The sequence below is a fragment of the Sinohyriopsis cumingii genome, chromosome 7 (assembly GCF_028554795.1).
Source record: "Sinohyriopsis cumingii isolate HCF-2022 chromosome 7, ASM2855479v2, whole genome shotgun sequence".
NCBI lineage: Eukaryota > Metazoa > Mollusca > Bivalvia > Unionida > Unionidae > Sinohyriopsis > Sinohyriopsis cumingii.
This window is the reverse complement of record NC_142967.1, coordinates 114,068,456-114,092,835: the sequence shown is the minus strand read 5'-3', so window position 1 is coordinate 114,092,835 and position 24,380 is coordinate 114,068,456. Positions and strand designations below refer to the sequence as shown.

Here is a 24,380-nt window from a genome sequence, read left to right as displayed (position 1 = left end):
ATAGCACATACGTCAATCTTAATATTTATAATGTTTACTTGTCAGAGAATATATATATATATATATATATATATATATATATATATATATATATATATATATATATATATATATATATGTCTCTAGGTGTCTATGTATATTTATGTGATTGTGTGTCTTCTTACTCCTTCAACCCTCACAACTGAGTAGGTTCAGGTGCTGTCTATCTGTTTACGTATTCACGTAAAAGTTATGTCTTGATCAAAAGTGATTGATTGATTGATTTTTTAACGGCGCATCAGCACTGTTAGGCTATTTAGCGCCAAACAAAATGTAATTTTTATACTTTTTAAAAAATTATTAAGGTCCTATATCGACCAGCCATATAAAAGAAGAATTGGTTGAAATTAAAAACGGTAAGATGGTAACGGTGCAAGATAAAGCTTCCCGATCAACGGGAGATGTAAATGTTCTATGTTAATGAAAACGTATGAAAAGGTATTAAAATGGGACGGTATATATATTGCATAAAACTGCACAAGGTAATAGCATAAAAGTCAGAGTTTAGAATAAATATTTACGGCTTTCAGGAACTCTACAATATGAGTGATGTTTATAGTATCAGAAAGTTCTTTCATGTCATGGACTATGTAATAATGATCGCGCGTAGGTTGCAGGTCAAAGCACTCTATTATAAAGTGCTTGACAGTGAATGGTTCATTACAAGAAACGCACTCTGGTGGGTTTTCACCTTTTAGTATGTGGGAGTGGGTGATATGAGTATGACCAATTCGGATTCTTGCAATGACTATCTCCTCCCTATGAATGGTTCTGTAGGAAGAAGTCCATTCTCCTAGAGTTGGCTTGATTGAGTGAAGTTTGTTATTTACAGCATCATTCCATGATGCCTGCCACTTCTGACGTAAGAACTTTCTGATACAAGGTTTAAAATCAGTATACGGTATTTTAAAATCAGATGGTTCTTCAGTAAGGGCCATTTTAGCAGCGCGATCTGCTTTTTCATTATCTTTAATACCAATGTGGCTAGGTAACCAACAGTATATTATATTGTGGGAGACACTCAGCTCGGTATTTTTGACGAGTATGTTTTTCAATAATGGGTTCTCCAGTTTTCTATTGTGTAGTGACTGGTTGATTGATTGATTGATTGATTGTTTTTTTAACGGCGCATCAGCACTGTTAGGCTATTTAGCGACAAACAAAGTGTTATTTGTATAATCTTTTAAAACTTATAAAAGGTCCTATTTCGACCAGCGATATAAAAGAAGAATTGGTTGAAATTAAAAACGGTAAGATGGTAACGGTGCAAGATAAAGCTTCCCGATCAACGGGAGATGTAAATGTTCTATGTTAATGAAAACGTATGAAAAGGTATTAAAATGGGACGGTATATATATATATTGCATAAAACTGCACAAGGTAGTAACATAAAAGTCAGAGTTTAGAATAAATATTTACGGCTTTCAGGAACTCTATAATATGAGTGATGTTTATAGTATCAGAAAGTTCTTTCATGTCATGGACTATGTAATAATGATCGCGCGTAGGTTGCAGGTCAAAGCACTCTATTATAAAGTGCTTGACAGTGAATGGTTCATTACAAGAAACGCACTCTGGTGGGTCTTCACCTTTTAGTATGTGGGAGTGGGTGATATGAGTATGACCAATTCGGATTCTTGCAATGACTATCTCCTCTCTATGAATGGTTCTGTAGGAAGAAGTCCATTCTCCTAGAGTTGGCTTGATTGCGTGAAGTTTGTTATTTACAGCATCATTCCACGATGCCTGCCACTTCTGACGTAAGAACTTTCTGATACAAGGTTTAAAATCAGTATACGGTATTTTAAAATCAGATGGTTCTTCAGTAAGGGTCATTTCAGCAGCGCGATCTGCTTTTTCATTACCTTTAATACCAATGTGGCTAGGTAACCAACAGTATATTATATTGTGGGAGACACTCAGCTCGGTATTTTTGACGAGTATGTTTTTCAATAATGGGTTCTCTAGTTTTATATTGTGTAGTGACTGGTTGATTGATTGATTGATTGATTGTTTTTTAACGGCGCATCAGCACTGTTAGGCTATTTAGCGCCAAACAAAGTGTTCTTTGTATAATCTTTCAAAACTTATAAAAGGTCCTATTTCGACCAGCGATATAAAAGAACAAATGGCTGAAATTAAAAACGGTAAGATGGTAACGGTGCAAAATAAAGCTTCCCGATCAACGGAGATGTAGAAAAGATGAATAGGTATTAAAATGGGACAGTATATATATTGCATAAAACTGCACAAGGTGATAGCATAAAAGTCAGAGTTTAGAGTAAATATTTACGGCTTTCAAGAACTCTATAATACGAGTGATGTATATATTATCCAAAAGTTCTTTCATGTCATGCACAATGTAATAACGATCGCGCGTAGGTTGTAGGTCAAAGCACTCTATCATAAAGTGCTTGACAGTGAATGGTTCATTGCAAGAAACGCACTCTGGTGGGTCTTCACCTTTTAGTATGTGGGTGTGGGTGATATAAGTATGACCAATTCGGATTCTTGCAATGACTACCTCCTCCCTACGAATGGTTCTGTAAGAAGGAGTCCATTCTCCTAGAGTTGGTTTGATTGCGTGAAGTTTGTTATTTACAGCATCATTCCATGATGCCTGCCACTTCTGACGTAAGAACTTTCTGATACAAGGTTTAAAATCAGTATATGGTATTTTAAAATCAGATGGTTCTTGAGAAAGGGCCGTTTTAGCAGCGCGATCTGCTTTTTCGTTACCTTTAATACCAATGTGGCTAGGTAACCAACAGTATATTAAATTGTGGGAGACACTCAGCTCGGTATTTTTTACGAGTATGTTGTTCAATAATGGGTTTTCCAGTTTTCTATTGTGTAGTGACTGGAGTAGTGATAGCGAGTCGGAGAAGATGATACTGTTTAAAATACGGTTCTTTTCTATATGTTGCAGAGCAAGGTCTATTGCTCTGATTTCGGCTGTAAAAATTGATGCTCCATTTGGTAAGCGAACTTGCGTTGTGTTATTTCTACAAACAAAGGCTGCAGCAGCCTTTTCCTCATCCTTTGAGCCATCAGTGTAAATTCTGGTGTAGTTTTTAAATTCGGTGAGGAGTTCATGGTAAGAGTTGTGGAAGATAGAAGGATTTGTTTCGGATTTTTTTCCATCGTGTAGCGTAAAACGTACTTTTGGTTGTTTAATTAGCCAGGGTGGTGTTTTGGAGATGGACGTTTTCTGAATGTTAGAAAGATCTATATTTGCAGTGTCAGGGCTGGATGATATTCTAATGCCATTGTGGAATTACTTCATCAATTGTAGAGTTATGATTTACAAGGGAGATTGGGAAGTGATCGCTGCTGTGAAGGTCATCAACGACCTTCCATTCATAGTCCAAAAGCAGCGAAGGAGAACAAATTGTCAAATCGATGCATGTGTATGTACCCGTGCCTGGGTGTAAATATGTAGGTGTTTTGGTATTATATAGACACAGATCGTGTCTAGAAATAAAGTCTTCAACTTTGTGACCTCTGTCACTTATATGATTTGATCCCCATAAAATGTTATGGGCATTAAAATCCCCGAGTAAAACAAAGGGTGCGGGAAGCTGTTGAACACGATTGTCGAGTTCGTTTGGTACTAGGTTAGTGTTTGGTGGTTAAATAAATAGAGCAAAATGTAATCACTCGATGTAGAGTGACGCTTACAGCAATGGCTTGTAAATTGGTATTTAAATGAATGAAGCTATGAGGTGCTCTGTTGTTCACAATAACAGAAACTCCTCCTGATGCCCTATCAACATTTGGAGAGCAGGTGTTAAACAGGGAGTAGTTTTTAAAAGTGATATTGTCCGTATCTTTCAAGAATGTTTCTTGAAGGCATAGTACCGCAGGATCATGTTCGTTTAAAAGCAGGAGAATATCATTGTAATTTGCTTTAAGTCCTCGACAATTCCATTATATGATAGTTTTTCATTATAAATTTAAATTAAAGATTGTGGAGCTAGGTTAGACCTTTCGCAGAGGTTATTTGTTCGGTTATTTCTCTGGAGGAAGTACGGGGGTGAATTTTTTGTTGTTAGGTCGGAGCTACCTTGAGCGCATAGAGCAGATTCTTCTGCATCCATGCTCTCAATGTCTCCAAACCTGTTATATAGTTTGATGGGGTCATCTGACCCCTTTTGTTGTCTGTTTCCGTGAGATCTTTTACTTTTTGGTGATGTCGGTGGTTGGGTATTATGAAATGTAGTCTGAGTAGATGCCGTGTTTTTCTGTGCTTGGTAATGGGGAGTTTTTGAATTTGGTGTTGAATCCGGTGCTTCTGTTTGTGTTTGAGCGTCCTTCGTTGTTTTAGGATTGCTCTTCACTACAGTGGAGAAGGATGGGCCAGGATGGGCTGTTTACGCCTGTACAAGTTTTCTGGCTTCTGGATAGGGAATATTGTTTGTGTACTTTACCCTCTGAATTTCCTTCTCCTGTTTCCAGGTATCGCAATCATTGGAATTTGCGTGGTGCTTTTTTCCACAGTTGACACAATGCGGAGTTGCTCTACAGTCAGCTTCCTGATGAGAATTGTCTCCGCATCGGCCACATATTTGGGTTTTAGAGCAGCGGTCTTCGTGATGGCCGTATTTTTGACACTTATAACACCGAAGGGGGCAGGGAATGTAAATCTCTACCTTTACTTGCAAAAAGCCAACTTTTACCACTTTGGGTACAGTTGGCCTGTTGAAGGTGAGTACAATGGTGTTGGTGTCCTACAGATTGTTATTACGTTTAATACGTATTCGTCGGACTGCAGTGACACCTTCACCTTTCATTCCTTCGATGATATCAGCATCGGTGACTCCAGCCAAGTCACGACAGCGAATCACGCCTTTGGACGTATTCAGTGTGGTGTGAGCGAATGAGGTTACTGGGATATCAAAGAACGTTGTCATTTTCCTGATATTGTCTGATTGACCTCGTCGTTCACACTCAATAAGAAGACAACCCGATTTCAACTTTTTAACACTTTTAGGTGTGCCAATCGATCCTGTGATAGTCTTTTCGATGACAAATGGAGATAGTGCGGCAAGAGGTTTCGTGGCATCTTTGGACTGTATGACCATGAAGCGTGGAAATGACTCCACACTACATGGTTCATCGTCAGACTCTGATAAGGGTTTCGATCTTTTATTTTGATTTTTTTTGGAATTATCCATGATGGCTAGATTACAAATTCAGCACCCGTGCTCCCCACCCACTAAGGAGCCCAACAAGGGGACACTTTTCAAGTGCCAGGGATACACAGATGCCATACTCAGTTGATAGAATTACCTTTGATTGACCTTGAAGTCGCCAATTTCTAAGGTCGGTAAAATTACCCCCCGATTCACCCGTTAAGCCACCGCCTTCTAGGAAGTCTTCTAAGACTTGGAAAAGGGAAAGATAAAGGAATAGAATATAGGGGCAACGGTAGTATCAAGAGAGATACAAGGAGACAGATAAAGAGGGTGAGAGAGTAAATAAAGACTTCCTAGGGCTCGGTGTGACCAGCCGATTTGTCGGAACCGGGCCCATCCCGACCACCCGTCTAAGAGAAGTAGAGGCCAAACTAGTGTATTGCATGGAAAGCCTCTGCTCAACTACCAGGATCCTTTCCTTCCCCGACACGGGACGTAACCCACGGCAAACAGGTTGCCTCTACTTAGTCGCCTTTTACGACACGTAGCTCGGCACGTCGGGCCAATTCTACAACCCCGGATCCGCAGGGGGAATTTGAGCAAAAGACTGTTTATATCGTTATAATATATAAAACTGCAAACGATTATGATGTTTATTAATTTTCACCTAATAAAGGCGGAAGAGTCATGATTTGCATTTTGCATACATAATTCATTCTTTTTGTAACTGTGAACGTATACAGTTAGATTTATTATAACCTCTTGAGCTTTGAACGTTCTGATGCTTAGCATAACCGGACCTACAAAAAAGCCATAACGTTAAAATATAAATGTCAGTGACCTACGACAATATAATTGATTTCAAAGACTTTGTTTTCCCCTTCGGTATTACCGTAAATGCTTAAATGTGTAGCGTGAACATGGTCTACGTCATTAATATTTCACTACCGTATGAATAAAGCAATAACGTTCAGTTATACAGATTGAAAAATATCTTTATATGAATTTAGAAAGTTGCATCTTAAATTCATAGTAAACTTTTACAAATGTTAAGGTTTTGCGTGGCCAACACAATTTGTCATATTATAGACAGTACAATGATTCATCCAACACTTTACAAATGTCCTGAAATAGTAATCGATATGAGAAAATTAAATATAATCATAAATACAAATATCAATGGAGGGTAGCACATAACACAAGAACAGTGTAGATTTTTAATAGCCTTAATTAACAGCAGATATTAATATTCTATGAAAAGCATGTTTGGAAATTGTGGGCACACTGTAGTTATATCTTAATACATTTGTTCGGGTAACAATTAACGAATTCTTTGAGCGCAGAAAAAAAAATCAATTTGATATTTAGTTAAACAAATGTAGTAACCATTTTATTATATACTTGTAATGCGTTTCTAGCTAACTCCGAATCATAAAATAAATACACTGCAAGCAACATAGTAAATACATAAGTGTGGTTTGTTATGTATGTTTGATTTAATTTATATTTGGTTTAATTGAATTGTCTAATTGTTGTGCATTTTTATTCCATTACATGATATTGTAGTGGAAGTTATTTACTGGATTTGTCATTTTCTAGGAATTTATTTTCCAGAAATTCAATTCAGTGTTTCGTAAACACTAATAAATGAAACGTTGTTTCTAATGCTGACCTACTTCCTGACCTTGATTCATGAGTTGAAGTAAACAACTTTGTTTTATTTTCTTTATTCTTTGTTATAGTGGTTTCACAAAGTGAAATCAAGGCAGTTTTTAAGTATGTGACAAATAACATTCAGCAATTTTTTCAGACTCTGGTTTTACAGGAAGATTGACCTTTATCCGATTATCTGTTTTGCGCAACTACCAGATTTAAATTCATGTATTGATAAATAATTTGAATGTTGCCTTAACACTTGAGACGTCGAAGTGTATTTTTTTTTATGACCAGTTTGTGCTTAATTTTTTATTATTCTTTAAATTATTTGGATTCTAAGATTTTATATTTCCTGGAAATACTTGTGCTTTAATTTAATTCTTAGACAAAAACAGTTATCTAGATTTACAGAATTCAAACACTGGAATATTATTTTCTGTGATTCAACAAAAAACTGTTGACACATCAGTACTACACTGATCACTGCATACGATATTGCCTTCCATTTTTGTTTTCATCGGGATTCGAACTCAGTTTCATTAGAATATTTTATTATTAGGACTTCAATTTTTTAATTCTTGGATTATTTTTGGATTTTCTTTCGTAAATGTGTAACTTTAATTTCTCATTTTACCTCGTTTTACTAGGGAAATAAATCAATCCTTTAATTTTACAAAGCTTGTTGTTATCACTTTTTTTCTTGTTACAGTTTAAACGAGTCTAAACACGTAACAATAAAATTGGGTGCTCATTCTTGGGATATATTAATTGGCAAAATTGTTTCAGAAAACTTTTTTAAATTTGAATTACCACAGTTTTTGAAATTTTTTAAACCCTAAATAGTAGTGTACAATTTCGAAATATGTAAGGAATTCAGCAAACTCTTCTTACAATATCAGCAACGGTAGAAATTTTTTTGATTTTACCCAGGAGTGGTTGGAAATTTTTGAAAATAGAAGTACAGTTAATAAGGTTGGAATTAGAGATAAGAAAGGTTCAGTTTCAGAGAGAAAATATACAAATGGATTGATTGATTGATTGGTTGATTTTTCAACGGCGCATCAGCACTGTTAGGCTATTTAGCGCCAAACAAAATGTAATTTTTATACTTTTTAAAAAAATATAAAGTTACTATATCAATCAGCGATATAAAAGAAGAAATGGTTTTAATTAAAAACGGTAAGATGGTAACGGTGCAAAATAAAGCTTCGCGATCAATGGGAGATGTAAAAACGATGAATAGGTATTAAAATGGGAAGGTGATAGCATAAAAGTCAGAGTTTTGAGTAAATATTTACGGCTTTCAGGAACTCTATAATACGAGTGATGTTTCTAGTATCAAAACGTTCTTTCATGTCATGCACAATGTAATAACGATCGCGCGTAGGTTGCAGGTCATAGCACTCTGTCATGAAGTGCTTGACAGTGAATGGTTCATTGCAAGAAACGCACTCTGGTGGGTCTTCACCTTTCTGTATGTGGGTGTGGGCGATATAAGTATGACCAATTCGGATTCTTGCAATGACTATCTCCTCCCTACGCATGGTTCTGTAGGAAGGAGTCCATTCTCCTAGAGTTGGCTTGATTGCGTGAAGTTTGTTATTCACGGCATCATTCCATGATGCCTGCCACTTCTGACGTAAGACCTTTCTGATACAAGGTTTAAAATCAGTATACGGTATTTTAAAATCAGATGGTTCTTGAGAAAGGGCCATTTTAGCGCGCGATCTGCTTTTTCGTTACCTTTAATACCAATGTGGCTAGGTAACCAACAGTATATTATATTGTGGGAGACACTCAGCTCGGTATTTTTGAAGAGTATGTTTTTTAATAATGGGTTCTCCAGTTTTCTATTGTGTAGAGACTGGAGTACTGATAGCGAGTCGGAGAAGATGATACTGTTTAAAATATGGTTCTTTTCTATATGTTGCAGAGCAAGGTCTATTGCTCTGATTTCGGCTGTAAAAATTGATGCTCCATTTGGTAAGCGAACTTGCGTTGTGTGATTTCCACAAACAAAGGCTGCAGCAGCCTTTTCCTCATCCTTTGAGCCATCAGTGTAAATTCTGGTGTAGTTTTTAAATTCGGTGAGGAGTTCATGGTAAGAGTTGTGGAAGACGGAAGGGTTTGTTTAGAATTTTTTTCCATCGTGTAGCGTAAAACGTACTTTTGGTTGTTTAATTAGCCAGGGTGGTGTTTTGGAGATGGACGTTTTCTGAATTTTAGAAAGATCTATATTTGTAGTGTCAAGGCTGGATGATATTCTAATGCCAAAGGAAGGTATGGCGTTTGATTTATTTTGGTATAAAGTTTTGTATTTGGGTTGAAAAACAGCCGAAAAAGCAGGATTCAGATTGATTGATTGATTGATTGATTTTTAACGGCGCATCAGCACTGTTAGGCTATTTAGCGCCAAACAAAGTGTTATTTGTATAATCTTTTAAAACTTATAAAAGGTCCTATATCGACCAGCGATATAAAAGAACAAACGAATGAAATTAAAAACGGTAAGATGGTAACGGTGCAAAATAAAGCTTCCCGATCAACGGGAGATGTAGAAAAGATGAATAGGTATTAAATTGATTGATTGATTGATTGTTTTTTAACGGCGCATCAGCACTTTTAGGCTATTTAGCGCCAAACAAAGTGTTATTTGTATAATCTTTTAAAACTTATAAAATGTCCTATATCGACCAGCGATATAAAAGAACAAATGGTTGAAATTAAAAACGGTAAGATGGTAACGGTGCAAAATAAAGCTTCCCGATCAACGGGATATGTAAAAAAGATGAATAGGTATTAAAATGGGACGGTACATATATTGCATAAAACTGCACAAGGTGATAGCATAAAAGTCAGAGTTTAGAGTAAATATTTACGGCTTTCAAGAACTCTATAATACGAGTGATGTTTATATTATCAAAAAGTTCTTTCATGTCATGCACAATGTAATAACGATCGCGCGTAGGTTGTAGGTCAAAGCACTCTATCATAAAGTGCTTGACAGTGAATGGTTCATTGCAAGAAACGCACTCTGGTGGGTCTTCACCTTTTAGTATGTGGGTGTGGGTGATATAAGTATGACCAATTCGGATTCTTGCAATGACTATCTCCTCCCTACGAATGGTTCTGTAGGAAGGAGTCCATTCTCCTAGAGTTGGCTTGATTGCATGAAGTTTGCTATTCACGGCATCATTCCATGATGCCTGCCACTTCTGACGAAAGAACTTTCTGATACAAGGTTTAAAATCTATATATGGTATTTTAAAATCAGATGGTTCTTCAGTAAGGGCCATTTTAGCAGCGCGATCTGCTTTTTCGTAACCTTTAATGCCAATGTGGCTAGGTAACCAACAGTATATTATATTGTGGGAGAGACTCAGCTCGGTATTTTTGAAGAGTATATTTTTTAACAATGGGTTCTCCAGTTTTCTATTGTGTAGTGACTGGAGTACTGATAGCGAGTCAGAGAAGATGATACTGTTTAAAATATATTTCTTTCTATATGTAGCAGAGCAAGGTCTATTGCTCTGATTTCGGCTGTAAAAATTGATGCTCCATTTGGTAAGCGAACTTGCGTTGTGTGATTTCCACAAACAAAGGCTGTAGCAGCCTTTTCCTCATCCTTTGATCCATCAGTATAAATTCTGGTGTAGATTTTAAATTCGGTGAGGAGTTCATGGTAAGAGTTGTGGAAGACAGAAGGGTTTGTTTCGGATTTTTTTCCATATTGTAGCGTAAAAAGAACTTTTGGTTGTTTAATTAGCCAGGGTGGTGTTTTGGAGATGGACGTTTTCTGAATGTTAGAAAGATCTATATTTGTAGTGTCAAGGTTGGATGATGTTCTAATGCCAAAGGAAGGTATGACGTTTGGTTTATTTTCGTATAAAGTTTTGTATTTGGGTTGAAAAACAGCCGAAAAAGCAGGATTCAGTGGGTTTGATTTTAATTTGAAAGCATACTGTGCGGAAACCATTTCTCTACGATGCGATAACGGTATTTCATTTGTCTCAGCAAGAAGGCTTTCACACGGGGATGTTTGAAATGCTCCCAGAGCCAGTCTTATTCCCTGACGATGAATTGGATCAAGAATTTTAAGATATGACTTTCGGGCTGAACCATACACAAAGCAACCATAGTCCAGTTTGGAGCGAATAAACGTTCTATATAAATTCAGGATGACTTTTCTATCAGCACCCCAGTCAGTGTGCGCTACTACTTTAAGTAGGTCAAGTGCTTTAAAGCATTTGGCTTTCAAGTTTTTTAGGTGTGGAATAAAAGTCAGTTTTCTGTCAAAGATAATACCCAAAAATTTTGTTTCCTGAACAACTGGAATAGGTGTTCCGTGCAGCGTGAGTTTAGATTCTTCGTGGTGTCTTCGTAATTGACAGAAATGCATGCATACCGTTTTTGATTTCGAGAATTTTGAAGTCGTTCGTACTAGCCCAATTTTGAATCTTGTTGCTATTTTGCTGTAGTTGTCTTTCAATTGTATACATGTGCTTTGACCGATGACATATGAGAAAATCATCAACATATAGTGAACAATCCACACCAGGAGTCAAACACTTGGTGATGTTATTAATTTTGATATTGAAACGTGTCACAGATAAAATACTGCCCTGGGGCACACCCATCTCTTGCTCGTGCAAATCTGAGAGAGTAGAGCCCACTCGTACCTTGAATTCTCTGTCTGAGAGGAAGTTGGATATGAAAGAGGGCAGAGGGCCTTTTAGACCTAGATCGTGCAGGTCTTTTAGTATCCCGTACTTCCATGTTGTGTCATAGGCCTTTTCTAAATCAAAGAAAACCTCTACTAAATGTTCTTTCGTGATAAATGCATCGCGAATGAATGTTTCTATTCTAACCAGATGATCGTTGGTGCTCCGTCCATAACGAAAGCCACTTTGGAAAGGAGATATTAAATTGTTGGTTTCCAGGTACCATACAAGCCGAGAATTGATCATTCGTTCCATTGTTTTGCACATGCAGCTTGTGAGTGCAATAGGTCGATAGTCTGTAGGATCTTCGCTATCTTTACCGGGTTTGGGAACTGGTATTGCTGTTGCTTCTTTCCATGTTTTAGGAAGGTTACCAGTAATCCATGAATCATTGAAGAGTTTCAAAAGATATGTTAAAGATGATTCTGGAAGAGGTTTAAAAACTGGTAATGTATTTTGTCAGGTCCAGCGGAAGTATCATGGGCCTTGTCTAAAGCCTCCATAAGTTCTGATAGTGAAAACAGTTGGTTGTAGCTTTCCGAGTTGTTGGATGTGAATTTTTAACGTGACTTTTTTTTGAGTTTTTAATTTTTGGAAGGCTTCGGAATAATTAGATGATGAGGAATTTTTAGAGAATGTATCAGCAAGAACATTTGTTATGTCACGTTTTGAGCTAAAATTGTTATTGTTCACTTTCAGATGTCGGAAAGAATTGTGGTTTCTCTTTCCGTTTATTTTGCGGATCGTGTCCCAAACTTTCTTAATTGAGGAACGAGAGTTTAAAGAGGAAACATATTTCATCCATGATGCTCGTTTACTTTCTTTGATTGTGCGGCGAGCTTTGGCCCGGAGAATACGATATTTACTTAAATTCTCGGGGGTCGGATGATTGTTAAATTTTTTCAAGGCGTCTCGGGGTTGCCGTATGGCTTCCTTACATTCTTTAGTGAGCCAAGGTTTTACGGTTCTTTTACAGTTAGTTGAGGACTTGGGGATAGATTTTCCTGCAATGTCGGTTAAAATAGATGTAAAATGCTGAATGAGGTCGTTATCATTGAAAACTGTATCCTCATTCAGCCTAGTTTTACAGAGTGTTTCAAACTTGGCCCAGTCGGCCTTCTTTAAATTCCATTATGGAATTACTTCATCAATTGTAGAGTTATGATTTACAAGGGAGACTGGGAAGTGATCGCTGCTGTGAAGGTCAGCAGCGACCTTCCATTCATAGTCCAAAAGCAGCGAAGGAGAACAAATTGTCAAATCGATGCATGTGTATGTGCCCGTACCTGGATGTAAATATGTAGCTGTTTTGGTATTATAAAGACACAGATCGTGTCTAGAAATAAGGTCTTCAACTTTGTGACCTCTGTCATTTATATGATTTGATCCCCATAAAATGTTATGGGCATTAAAATCCCCGAGTAAAACAAAGGGTGCGGGAAGCTGTTGAACACGATTGTCGAGTTCGTTTGGTACTAGGTTAGTGTTTGGTGGGAAATAAATATAGCAAAATGTAATCACTCGATGTAGAGTGACGCTTACAGCAATGGCTTGTAAATTGGTGTTTAAATGAATAAAGCTATGAGGAGCTCTGTTGTTCACAATAACAGAAACTCCTCCTGATGCCCTATCAACATTTGGAGAGCAGGTGTTAAACAGGGAGTAGTTTTTAAATGTGATGTTCTCCGTATCTTTCAAGAATGTTTCTTGAAGGCATAGTACCGCAGGATCATGTTCGTTTAAAATCAGGAGAAGATGATTGTAATTTGCTTTAAGTCCTCGACAATTCCATTGTATGACAGTGCTTTTCATTATAAATTTAAGTTAAAGATTGTGGAGCTAGGTTAGACCTTTCGCAGAGGGAATTTGTTTGGTTATTTCTCTGGAGGAAGTACGGGGGTGAATTTTTTGTTGTTAGGTCTGAAGCTACCTTGAGCGCATAGAGCAGATTCTTCTGCATCCATGCTCTCAATGTCTCCAAACCTGTTATATAGTTTGATGGGGTCATCTGACCCCTTTTGTTGTCTGTTTCCGTGAGATCTTTTACGTTTTGGTGATTTCGGTGGTTGGGTATTATTAAATGTAGTCTGAGTAGATGCCGTGTTTTTCTGTGGTTGGTAATGGGGGTTTTTGAATTTGGTGTTGAGTCGGGTGCTTCTGTTTGTGTTTGAGCGTCCTTCGTTGTTTCAGGATTGCCCTTCACTACAGTGGAGAAGGATGGGCCAGGATAGGCTGTTTTTGCCTGTACAATTTTTCTGGCTTCTGGATAGGGAATATTATTAGTGTATTTTACCATCTGAATTTCCTTCTCCTGTTTCCAGGTATCGCAATCCTTGGAATTTGCGTGGTGCTCTTTTCCACAGTGGACACAATGCGGAGTTGCTCTACAATCAGATTCATGATGAGCATTGTGTCCGCATCGGCCACATATTTGGCTCTTGGAGCAGCGGTCTTCGTGATGGCCGAATTTCTGACACTTATAACACCGAAGGGGGTTGGGAATGTAAATCTCTACCTTTACTTGCAAAAAGCCAACGTTTACCACTTTGGGTACAGTTGGCCTGTTGAAGGTGAGTACAATGGTGTTGGTGTCCTGCAGATTGTTATTACGTTTAATACGTATTCGTCGGACTGCAGTGACACCTTCACCTTTCATTCCTTCGATGATATCAGCGTCGGTGACTCCAGCCAAGTCACGACAGCGAATCACGCCTTTGGACGTATTCAGTGTGGTGTGAGCGAATGAGGTTACTGAGATATCAAAGAACGTTTTCATTTTCCTGATACTGTCTGATTGACCTCATCGCTCACAATCAATAAGAAGACAACCCGATTTCAACTTTTCAACACTTTTAGGTGTGCCAATCAATCCTGTGATAGTCTTTTCGATGACAAATGGAGATAGTGCGGCAAGAGGTTTCGTGGCATCTTTGGACTGTATGACCATGAAGCGTGGAAATGACTCCACACTACATGGTTCATCGTCAGACTCTGATAAGGGTTTCGATCTTTTATTTTGACTTTTTTTGGAATTATCCATGATGGCTAGATTACAAATTCAGCACCCGTGCTCCCCGCCCACCAAGGGGACACTTTTCAAGTGTCAAAAATACACAGATGCCATACTCAGTTGATAAAATTACCTTTGATTGACCTTGAAGTCGCCAATTTCTAAGGTCAGTAAAATTACCCCCCGATTCACCCGTTAAGCCACCGCCTTCTAGGAAGTCTTCTAAGACTTGGAAAAGGGAAAGATAAAGGAATAGAATATAGGGGCAACGGTGGTATCAAGAGAGATACAAGGAGACAGATAAAGAAGGTGAGAGAGTAAATAAAGACTTCCTAGGGCTCGGCGTGACCAGCCGATTTGTCGGAACCGGGCCCATCCCGACCACCCTTCTAAGAGAAGTAGAGGCCAAACTAGTGTATTGCATGGAAAGCCTCTGCTCAACTACCAGGATCCTTTCCTCCCCCGACACGGGACGCAACCCACGGCAAACAGGTTGCCTCTACTTAGTCGCCTTTTACGACACGTAGCTCGGCATGTCGGGCCAATTCTACAACCTCGGACCCGCAGGGGGACAGGATTCAGAGGGTTTGATTTTAATTTGAGGGCATACTGTGCGGAAAGCATTTCTCTACGATGCGATAACGGTGGTTCATTCGCCTCAGCTAGAAGGCTTTCACACGGGGATGTTTTAAATGCTCCCAGAGCCAGTCTTATTCCTTGATGATGAATTGGATCAAGCATTTTAAGATACGATTTTCTGGCTGAACCATACACAACGCAACCATAGTCCAGTTTGGAGCGAACAAACGTTCTGTATAAATTTAGGATGACTTTTCTATCAGCACCCCAGTCAGTGTTCGCTACTACTTTAAGTAGGTTAAGTGCTTTTAAGCAGTTAGCTTTTAAGTTCTTTAGGTTTGGAATGAAGGTCAGTTTTCGGTTAAAAATTATACCTAAAAATTTTGTTTCCTCAACAACTGGAATAGGTGTTCCATCCAGCGTGAGGTTCGGTTCATCTTGATGTTTTCGTAACTGACAGAAATGTATGCATACCGTTTTTGGTTTCGAGAATTTGAAACCGTTTGCATTGGCCCAATTTTGAATTTTGTTTATATTTTGCTGCAGTTGTCTTTCAATTGTATGCATGTGCTTTGACCGATAACATATTAGAAAATCATCAACGTATAACGAGCAATCCACACCAGGAGTCAAACACTTGGTGATGCTATTAATTTTGATGTTAAAGAGCGTCACATATAAAATACTGCCCTGGGGCACACCCATCTCTTGTTCGTGCAGATCTGAGAGGGTAGAGCGCACTCGTACTTTGAATTCTCTGTCGGAGAGAAAGTTGGATATGAAAGAGGGCAGACGGCCTTTTAGACCTAGATTGTTCAGGTCATTTTGTATCCCGTACTTCCATGTCGTGTCATAGGCCTTTTCTAAATGAAAGAAAACCGCTACTAAATGTTCTTTGTTAATAAATGCATCGCTAATAAATGTTTCCAGTTTAACCAGATGATCATTGGTGCTCCGGCCATATCGAAAGCCACTTTGGAAAGGAGATATTAAATTGTTAGTTTCCAAATACCAGACAAGCCGAGAATTGATCATTCGTTCCATTGTTTTGCACACACAGCTTGTGAGTGCAATTGGTCGATAGCTGTTGTGGTCTTCGCTATCTTTACCGGGTTTGCGGACTGGTATTACAGTTGCTTCTTTCCAGATTTTTGGTACATTACCAGTAATCCATAAATCATTGAAGAGTTTCAAAAGAGATGTTAAAGATGATTCTGGAAGGTGTTTCAAAAACTGGTAATGTTTTTCGTCAGGCCCAGCGGATGTATCATGGGCCTTATCGAAAGCCTCCCTAAGCTCCGATAGTGAAAACAATTGATTCCGAGTTGTTGGATGCGAATTTTAAACGTGACTTTTCTTTTTGAGTTTTAAGTTTTCGGAATGCTTCTGAATAATTAGATGATGATGAATGTTTTGAGAAACTGTCAGGAAGAATATTTGCAAAGTCACGTTTTGAACTAAAGTTGTTATTATTCAGTGTCAGATGTCGGAGAGGGTTTTGTTTTCTCTTTCCGTTTATTTTGCGTATAGTGTCCCAAACTTTCTTAACAGAGGAACGAGAGTTTAAAGAAACATATTTCTTCCATGATGCTCTTTTACTTTCTTTGATTGTGCGGCGAGCTTTGACCCGGACAATGCGATATATATTTAAGTTTTCGGGCGTCGGGGGATTATTAAATTTTTTTTAATGCTTCTCGGCATTGCCGTATGGTTTCCTTACATTCCTTATTGAGCCAAGGTTTTAGGGTTCTTTTACAGTTTGTTGAGGACTTGGGGATAGATTCTTCTGCAATATCTGTTAAAATAGATGTAAAATGCTGAATGGGATCGTTAACATTGAAAACTGTATCCTCATTCAGCCTAGTTTTACCGAGTGTTTCGAACTTGGCCCAGTCGACCTTCTTCAAATTCCATTGTGGAATTACTTCATCAATTGTAGAGTTATGATTTACAAAGGAGATTGAGACGTGATCGCTGCTGTGAAGGTCATCGGCGACCTTCCATTCATAGTCCAAAAGCAGCGAAGGAGAACAAATTGTCAAATCGATGCATGTGTATGTACCCATGCATGGATGTAAATATGTAGGTGTTTTAGTATTATATAGGCACAGATCGTGTCTAGAAATAAGGTCTTCAACTTTGTGACCTCTGTCACTTATATGATTTGATCCCCATAAAATGTTATGGGCATTAAAATCCCCGAGTAAAACAAAGGGTGCGGGAAGCTGTTGAACAGGATTGTCGAGTTCGTTTGGTACTAGGTTAGTGTTTGATGGTAAGTAAATATAGCAAAATGTAATCACTCGATGTAGAGTGACGCTTACAGCAATGATATGTAAATTTGTGTTTAAAGGTATGATGCTATGAGGGGCTCTGTTGTTTACAATAACATAGACTCCTCCTGAGGCCCTATGAACATTCTGAGAGTAGTTGTTAAACAGGCAGTAGTTTTTAAGTGTGATGTTATCCGTATTTTTCAAAAATGTTTCCTGAAGACATAGTACAGCAGGATCATGTTCGTTTAAAAGCAGAAGAATATCATGGTAGTTGGCTTTAAGTCCTCTACAGTTCCATTGTAAGATGGTGTTCTTCATTACAACTTTATATTAAAGATTCTGGAGCTAGGTTAGACCTTTCGCGGAGGCAATCTGTTTGGTTATTTATCTGGAGGAAGTACGGGGGTGTATTTTTTGTTGTTAGGTCTGGAGCCACCTTGAAGACATGGAGCAGATTCTTCTGCATCCATGTCCTCCAAGTCTCCAAACCTGTTGTGCAGCTTTATGGGGTCATCAGACCCCTTTTGCTGCCTATTTGTTTGCAACATTTTCTTACTGTTTGGTGATCTTGGTGGTGCAGTATTGTTGAATGTTGTTTGTGTCGATGTTGAGTTTTTCTGGGGTTTGTACTGCGGGATGTTCGAGTCGGAATGGGATTCAGGTGGGTTTGTTTGAGTTTGTGCGTCTTTCGTTGCTTTTTGGCTGCTCTTCACGGCAGTTGAGAAGGATGGCCCTGGGAGTGATCTAGCTTGAACAAGCTTCCTGGCCTCTGGATAAGGAATGTTGGATGTGTATTTAATCCTTTGGATTTCCTTCTCCTGTTTCCATGTATCGCAATCTTTTGAATTAGCATGGTGTTCCTTTCCGCAGTTTACGCAATGTGGACTGGCTTTACACTCGGATTCCCGGTGAGAGGGGTCTCCACATCGGCCACATATTTGGCTTCTGGAGCATCGGTCTTCATGATGACCGTATTTTTGACATTTGTAGCATCGGAGGGGATTGGGTAAGTATATCTCAACCTTAACTTGTAGGAAGCCAACCTTGACCACTTTAGGTACTGTTGGCTTATTGAAGGTGAGTATAATAGTGTTGGTGTCCTGCAGATTGTTGTTTCGTTTGATACGAATTATGCGGACTGCAGTGACATCTTCATTTTTCATGCCCTCGACGATTTCTTTGTCGCTGACACCAGCTAGGTCACGGCAACGAATGACGCCTTTTGATGTATTAAGTGTAGAGTGGGCGAAACAGGTTACTGGAATATCGTGAAAGGTTTTAATTTTTAAGATATTTTCAGTATGTGCTTTTCGCTCACACTTTACAAGTAGGCCGCCTGATTTTAGTTTTTTGACACTTTTCGGCTTGCCGACTAATCCAAGTATAGTATTTTCGACTATAAATGGCGATAGTGCAGCAAGTTGTTTAGCCTCGTCTTTCGATTGGATGACCATGAAGCGAGGAAAGGATTCCACACTACATGGCTCATCATTCGACTCTGATCCAGTTTTGGTACGTTTATGGTATTTTTTGGAATTATCCATGATGGCTTGAATAAAAATTCAGCACCCGTGCTCCCCACCCACTAAGGAGCCCAACAATGGGACACTTTTCAAGTGCCAGGGATAGACAGATGCCATACTCAGTTGATAAAATTACCTTTGATTGACCTTGAAGTCGCCAATTTCTAAGATCAGTAAAATTACCCCCCGATTGACCCGTAAAGCCACCGCCTTCTAGGAAGTCTTCTAAGACTTGGAAAAGGGAAAGATAAAGGAATAGAATATAGGGGCAACGGTGGTATCAAGAGAGATATAAGGAGACAGATAAAGAAGGTGAGAGAGTAAATAAAGACTTCCTAGGGCTCGGCGTGACCAGCCGATTTGTCGGAAACGGGCCCATCCCGACCACCCGTCTAAGAGAAGTAGAGGCCAAACTAGTGTATTGCATGGAAAGCCTCTGCTCAGCTACCAGGATCCTTTCCTCCTCCGACACGGGACGCAACCCACGGCAAACAGGTTGCCTCTACTAAGTCGCCTTTTACGACACGTAGCTCGGCACGTCGGGCCAATTCTACAACCCCGGTCCCGCAGGGGGGTAACTGGTGGAGGAAGAAACCTGGCAATCCCTGGGAAGAACCACCGACCCACGAGAAGCTACTGGCAGGCTTTCCCACGTACCCACGCTAGCCGAGCTTTGGACTCGAACCCACGCAGAGGTGAGATGGCAGTGATCCGGAATGGTGAGCGCTTTAGACCACTCGGCCACTCGGGGCCACCTAGGCTTATTGCAAGATCTTGACTCACTTATAGTGGCCAAAAATCAAAACTGATGTTTGTAAACATTGTAGATCTTTTCATGTTTGTGAAATAGTATGAAAACCAAAGCAGAAGATACCCAATGTTCAACTGTAACTTATTCCTGAATTTGTCGAACCATTTAGTAGAATCATGGTAAATAGTGTTGATCCCTCACCTAAGACCAAGTCAGGTTACCAATACATGTTGACCATAAAGTGTGCGTCAACAAGGTTTCCAAAGGCAATTCCTTTGAGGAATATTAAATCTAAAACAAGAGTAAAAGGTTTAATAAAGGTTTTGTTTAACTCAATTTGGCCTTCCCAAATCTGTTCAATCTGATCAAGGGTCAAATTTCATATCTGGAGTTTTTCAGCAAGTTAGCTACAAATTTGGCATCAAACAATTCAGATCTTCTGCCTATCACCCTGAGATCCAAAGGGCTTTAGAAAGATTTTATCAGACTTTGGAAATTATGATTCAATCATATTCTTTTGTTACGGATAAATATTGGGATGAAGACATTCATTTACTATTGTTTGATGCTAGGGAATCAGTTCAAGAATCTTTAGGATTCAGTCTCGTTGAACTGGTGTATGGAGAGACTGTGTGTAATCGTTCAAGTTGCAAGTGCGAATCTGCACTCTACTCATTCAAAAATGAAATTAAGACATGCAGAATCTCACACGAAGGGATTTTTCAGCCATATCATACAGTTCTAGCTCTCTTGCCCATACCACAAAATCCTCTTCAGGCCACGTATGAAGGTCCCTACTCAGTCGAAAAGAAAGTATATGATTGAAATTACATCATAAATACTCATAGGAGGCGAAAATAAAATCAACTTTGCCACATAAATAGTTAAGGAATATATTGAGAGAGATAGCCAGGTAAAACATGCAATTTATTTAATTATACCTGTCCCACTTTGCGAAGATTTTAGTTAATATCATCGGACTCTATCGACCTTGGAGTGACAAATCTTCGGAATTTAGAAATTATGGATAATCTGGACTAGAAACGTTCACATTTGTAACAACAAGAAAGGAATGAGCTGAAACAGTTATCATTTGAATATGAGCACTTATTTCCAGATGGTACTGCAACAGCAAAGAAAATTTTCTTGACGTTAAAATTGTAAATTACAAACCTGTGAAACATCACCCATACAGGATGAACTCTCTCAAACAAAAATGCTTGAAAAAATCATTATTTGACGTGTAATGTACATGATTATCTCTGATGTAGATAATCGTCATGCTCAATTCAATGATATCATCATCTACAACGACACCTGAAAAGAATATTTAGCGACAATTCGGAAATTCTTTGATAGACCCACTGATGCAAGTTTGACAATTAATTTATCCAAAAGTGAGTTATGCCGTGCTTGTGTAACATTTATAGGATATATCGTGCGACACATACAAGTTAAACCTGTAGATGCTAAGTTCAAGGCTATTTATGAATTCTCTGTGCCTGTAAGAAAAAAGCAACTGATGTGATTTGTAGGTATGGCTGGATACTATCGGAAACTTTGTTCCAATTTTTCCATAACTGATGAACCCCTGAAAAATGTATTGAGCAAGAAAAACTAGTTTCTTTGGACTGAAAAATATCAGGAGGCTTTTGATAACTTAAAAGTCATACTTAAAAGCGCGTCAGTTCTTACAGTTTCAAATTTCTGCCAATTATTTAAACTGTCGGTTGATGCATGTGATGTTGGAGTTGGAGCAGTATTGATTCACAAAGACGAAAACGATGTTGATGATCTATTGTGCTACTTTTCCAAGAAATTAAATAAGCAAAAAATAAATTATTCAACAATCTTCGGTTATTGTGTTTGGTGATCAGAGCCCCCTTACTTTCATTGGCAAAATGAAAAATATATATCAAAGACTATTAAGGTCGAGTTTGTTGTTACAGAACTATAATACTGACATCAGGCACGTCAAGGGAAAATATAATTTAATAGAAGATGCACTTTCCAGTGTAAAAAAATCTACTATTTTATATATGCCTTGTATAATTAATAAGAGTTCTTCTTATGTTTTGTTTATAAATCTCGTATATAATTAATCTAGGGTAAAAAAACTTTATTGTATAAATCTTTCGTTTACTTTACGGGAGAAATGTTATGTATATTTGATTTAATTTATATTAGATTTAATTTAATTGTTTGTCTTTTAGTTCTGAGTTTTTTTATTCCTTTACATGTTATTGTAAAGTAATTTTAATTACTGGATTTTACATTTTCGAGGAATTCATTTTCCAGACATGTAGTTCAGTTCTTCGTAAACACTAATACATGAAGCATTTTGTCTAATGTTGACCTAGTTCCTGATATTGATTTATTAGTTGAAGTGAACAAATTTTTAATTTTTTTAAATTGGTTGCTGAGTACTTTCAATAAGTGAAATCGATGTCGTACTTGAAGTACATGACAAATAACATGTAGTAATTATTTCAAATCCTGGTTTAACCGGAAGTTTAACCCTCATCCGGGTATCCGTTTTGCGCAGTAGCCAGATTTAATATTAATGTATTGAGAAATAATTTTATTCTTGCCTTAACACTTGAGACGTCAAGGTGTTTTTCTTTCTTATGATTTTGGATTTCCTCAGGCTTTTATTATTAGGACATCTAATTTTTTAGTTCTTGGATTATACCTGGATTATTTTTGGATGTGACTCGAAAAACCGTACGTTCTTTTTCTCATTTCCACCTTGTTTTTCTAATGAAAATGTATTTTTTTAAATTTTACAAGGCTTGTTTTCTTTACTTTTTTCTTGTTACTGTTTAAAAGAGCCTAAACACGTAAAAGGTTAAACTAATACACTATAAAGTGTTCATTCGAAGTTATCACCACGCACCGTCCTCCGAGTCTGATATCATATCAGGCGTTGATTTATAGTTCTACTCAGTTATTCTCATTCTGTTCTGCCTAAAATTGAAATATCAGTAAGTATTGTGAATCATTGAGTCTTGAATCACCTTTTTCATTTGTCCGGAATAGGGGAATTTGCTTCTGCTTATCATGTCGTGATGAACTGAGTTTTCAGCTGGGTCATTTCTGACTTATGTATGCGTGGATGGCTGGACTGGAATTGTGACAAGCGGTACATGTGTTTCTGTTTTGTCAATGACAGATCGGAGGTGGGAACAAAACATGAAATTAGTTGAATAAAAATTATCAGAACGACTTCTGTATGAAGTACTGTTTATAAGAGGATATCAAAGTTGTATCCTTTTGGGGTGCAGCAATTTCAAATTTGGAATGTTACCTGTAGCCTGTAGTACAAGTTTGAGCTGTTGGTTTAAGTTTAGAACCATGTGATTTTAGTCAGGCGAAAGAGCTAAGAAATTATATTTTGATGAAATTGAAGATGCAGAAAGGTAAGTGCATATATTGCCTTTGTTGTTACGAGCTGTATATTTGTATGTCCTGTCTGTTGCGCGATCTTTGTTGGATGGATACCAGCTACATGACCTGTATGACTTGTACTGTAGATAAAAACTCTTTTTCAAAAATAGTAAATCAGGGAAAATTGCAATGCAGCTGGGATGTGAGGGCCAAGTTTGCCAGCGAATAATAATAAGACTTATTCGTCATCTTAGCTTATTGGCTCAGGAACCCATGCTTTCCTCCCTTTTCAGTTCCATTTGTGTTACACTTTCGTGTTTGGACTGACCTGTACAATAGCACATCCTTGAAAAGAGATAGGATAGCTCATGGTTTTAGTATGCCTTTCTGTGTTTTATATTCTAGATAGCACTTTTCCATAGTCCATTGCGAATCGCGAAGAACATTTCTGCCAAATATAAGTATTTAAAAACCAAATTATGTTTTCAGTACTGCCTATCGCATGTTTGGTGTCACAAAGCCATTGGTGGCCATTGCTAATATTACCTTCAGTAGATAGCTTGGTTCAAAGTTCTGTCAGCTCACCAACGTCGTCATCTGTATCGCATCTACTTTTAAAAGTCTAAAAGAGCCTGCTCATCTCATACATTGACAAATCTAATATTTTGTACATTAAAGTCGTTAACTGGACTGATTGTTTGTTGTGGAGTTTAACGCCACTATTCAGCACACGATAGGTTATGCATGGGGGCCAGTATTGCATGTTTGTTGTCATAAAGCAATTGGAGGACATTGACAATACTACTTTCAGTCGATTAGTTGTTCAAATTTTGGGGGACTCAGCTCACCAACATCGTCAACTGTATCATCTCTATTTTCAAAAACCTCAAAGAACTTGCTGATCTCATCCATAGATAAACCTAATAAACCAAACTTTTCCGTGTCTGCTACATAAGTACATTGTTTCTTTACAATAAAATGTAGATCATGGAGCATGATACAATTTTAGACACACGTACGTGCAGTATAATAAAGTGTAGTATGAAACATTAATGTACCATTAAAACAATGTAAAGGAAAAGGAACAAAATGAGTAATAACAGAAACATGCTTTATTTTGTACATTAAAGTCGTTAACTGGACAGATGATACATCGTTATTAGTAATGTGAATTGTTCATCATTTTGACTGAACCTTCATTATTCCATCCATTTAATTTGGATTTGTTTTCATCTTCACTTTAATTACAATTGTAACTCTAGAGCAATGTTAGAAATAAATTATAAATAAGAAACAAAAA

The 24,380-nt window shown here is 37.9% G+C and overlaps 1 protein-coding gene across 1 annotated transcript in view; it reads left to right on the top strand.

The window, feature by feature from the left end:
• The window catches only part of LOC149795961 (contactin-2-like), a 221,995-nt gene that overhangs the window by 67,733 nt on the left and 129,882 nt on the right, over positions 1-24,380 (top strand). The gene's annotated exons all lie outside the window — the stretch shown is intronic.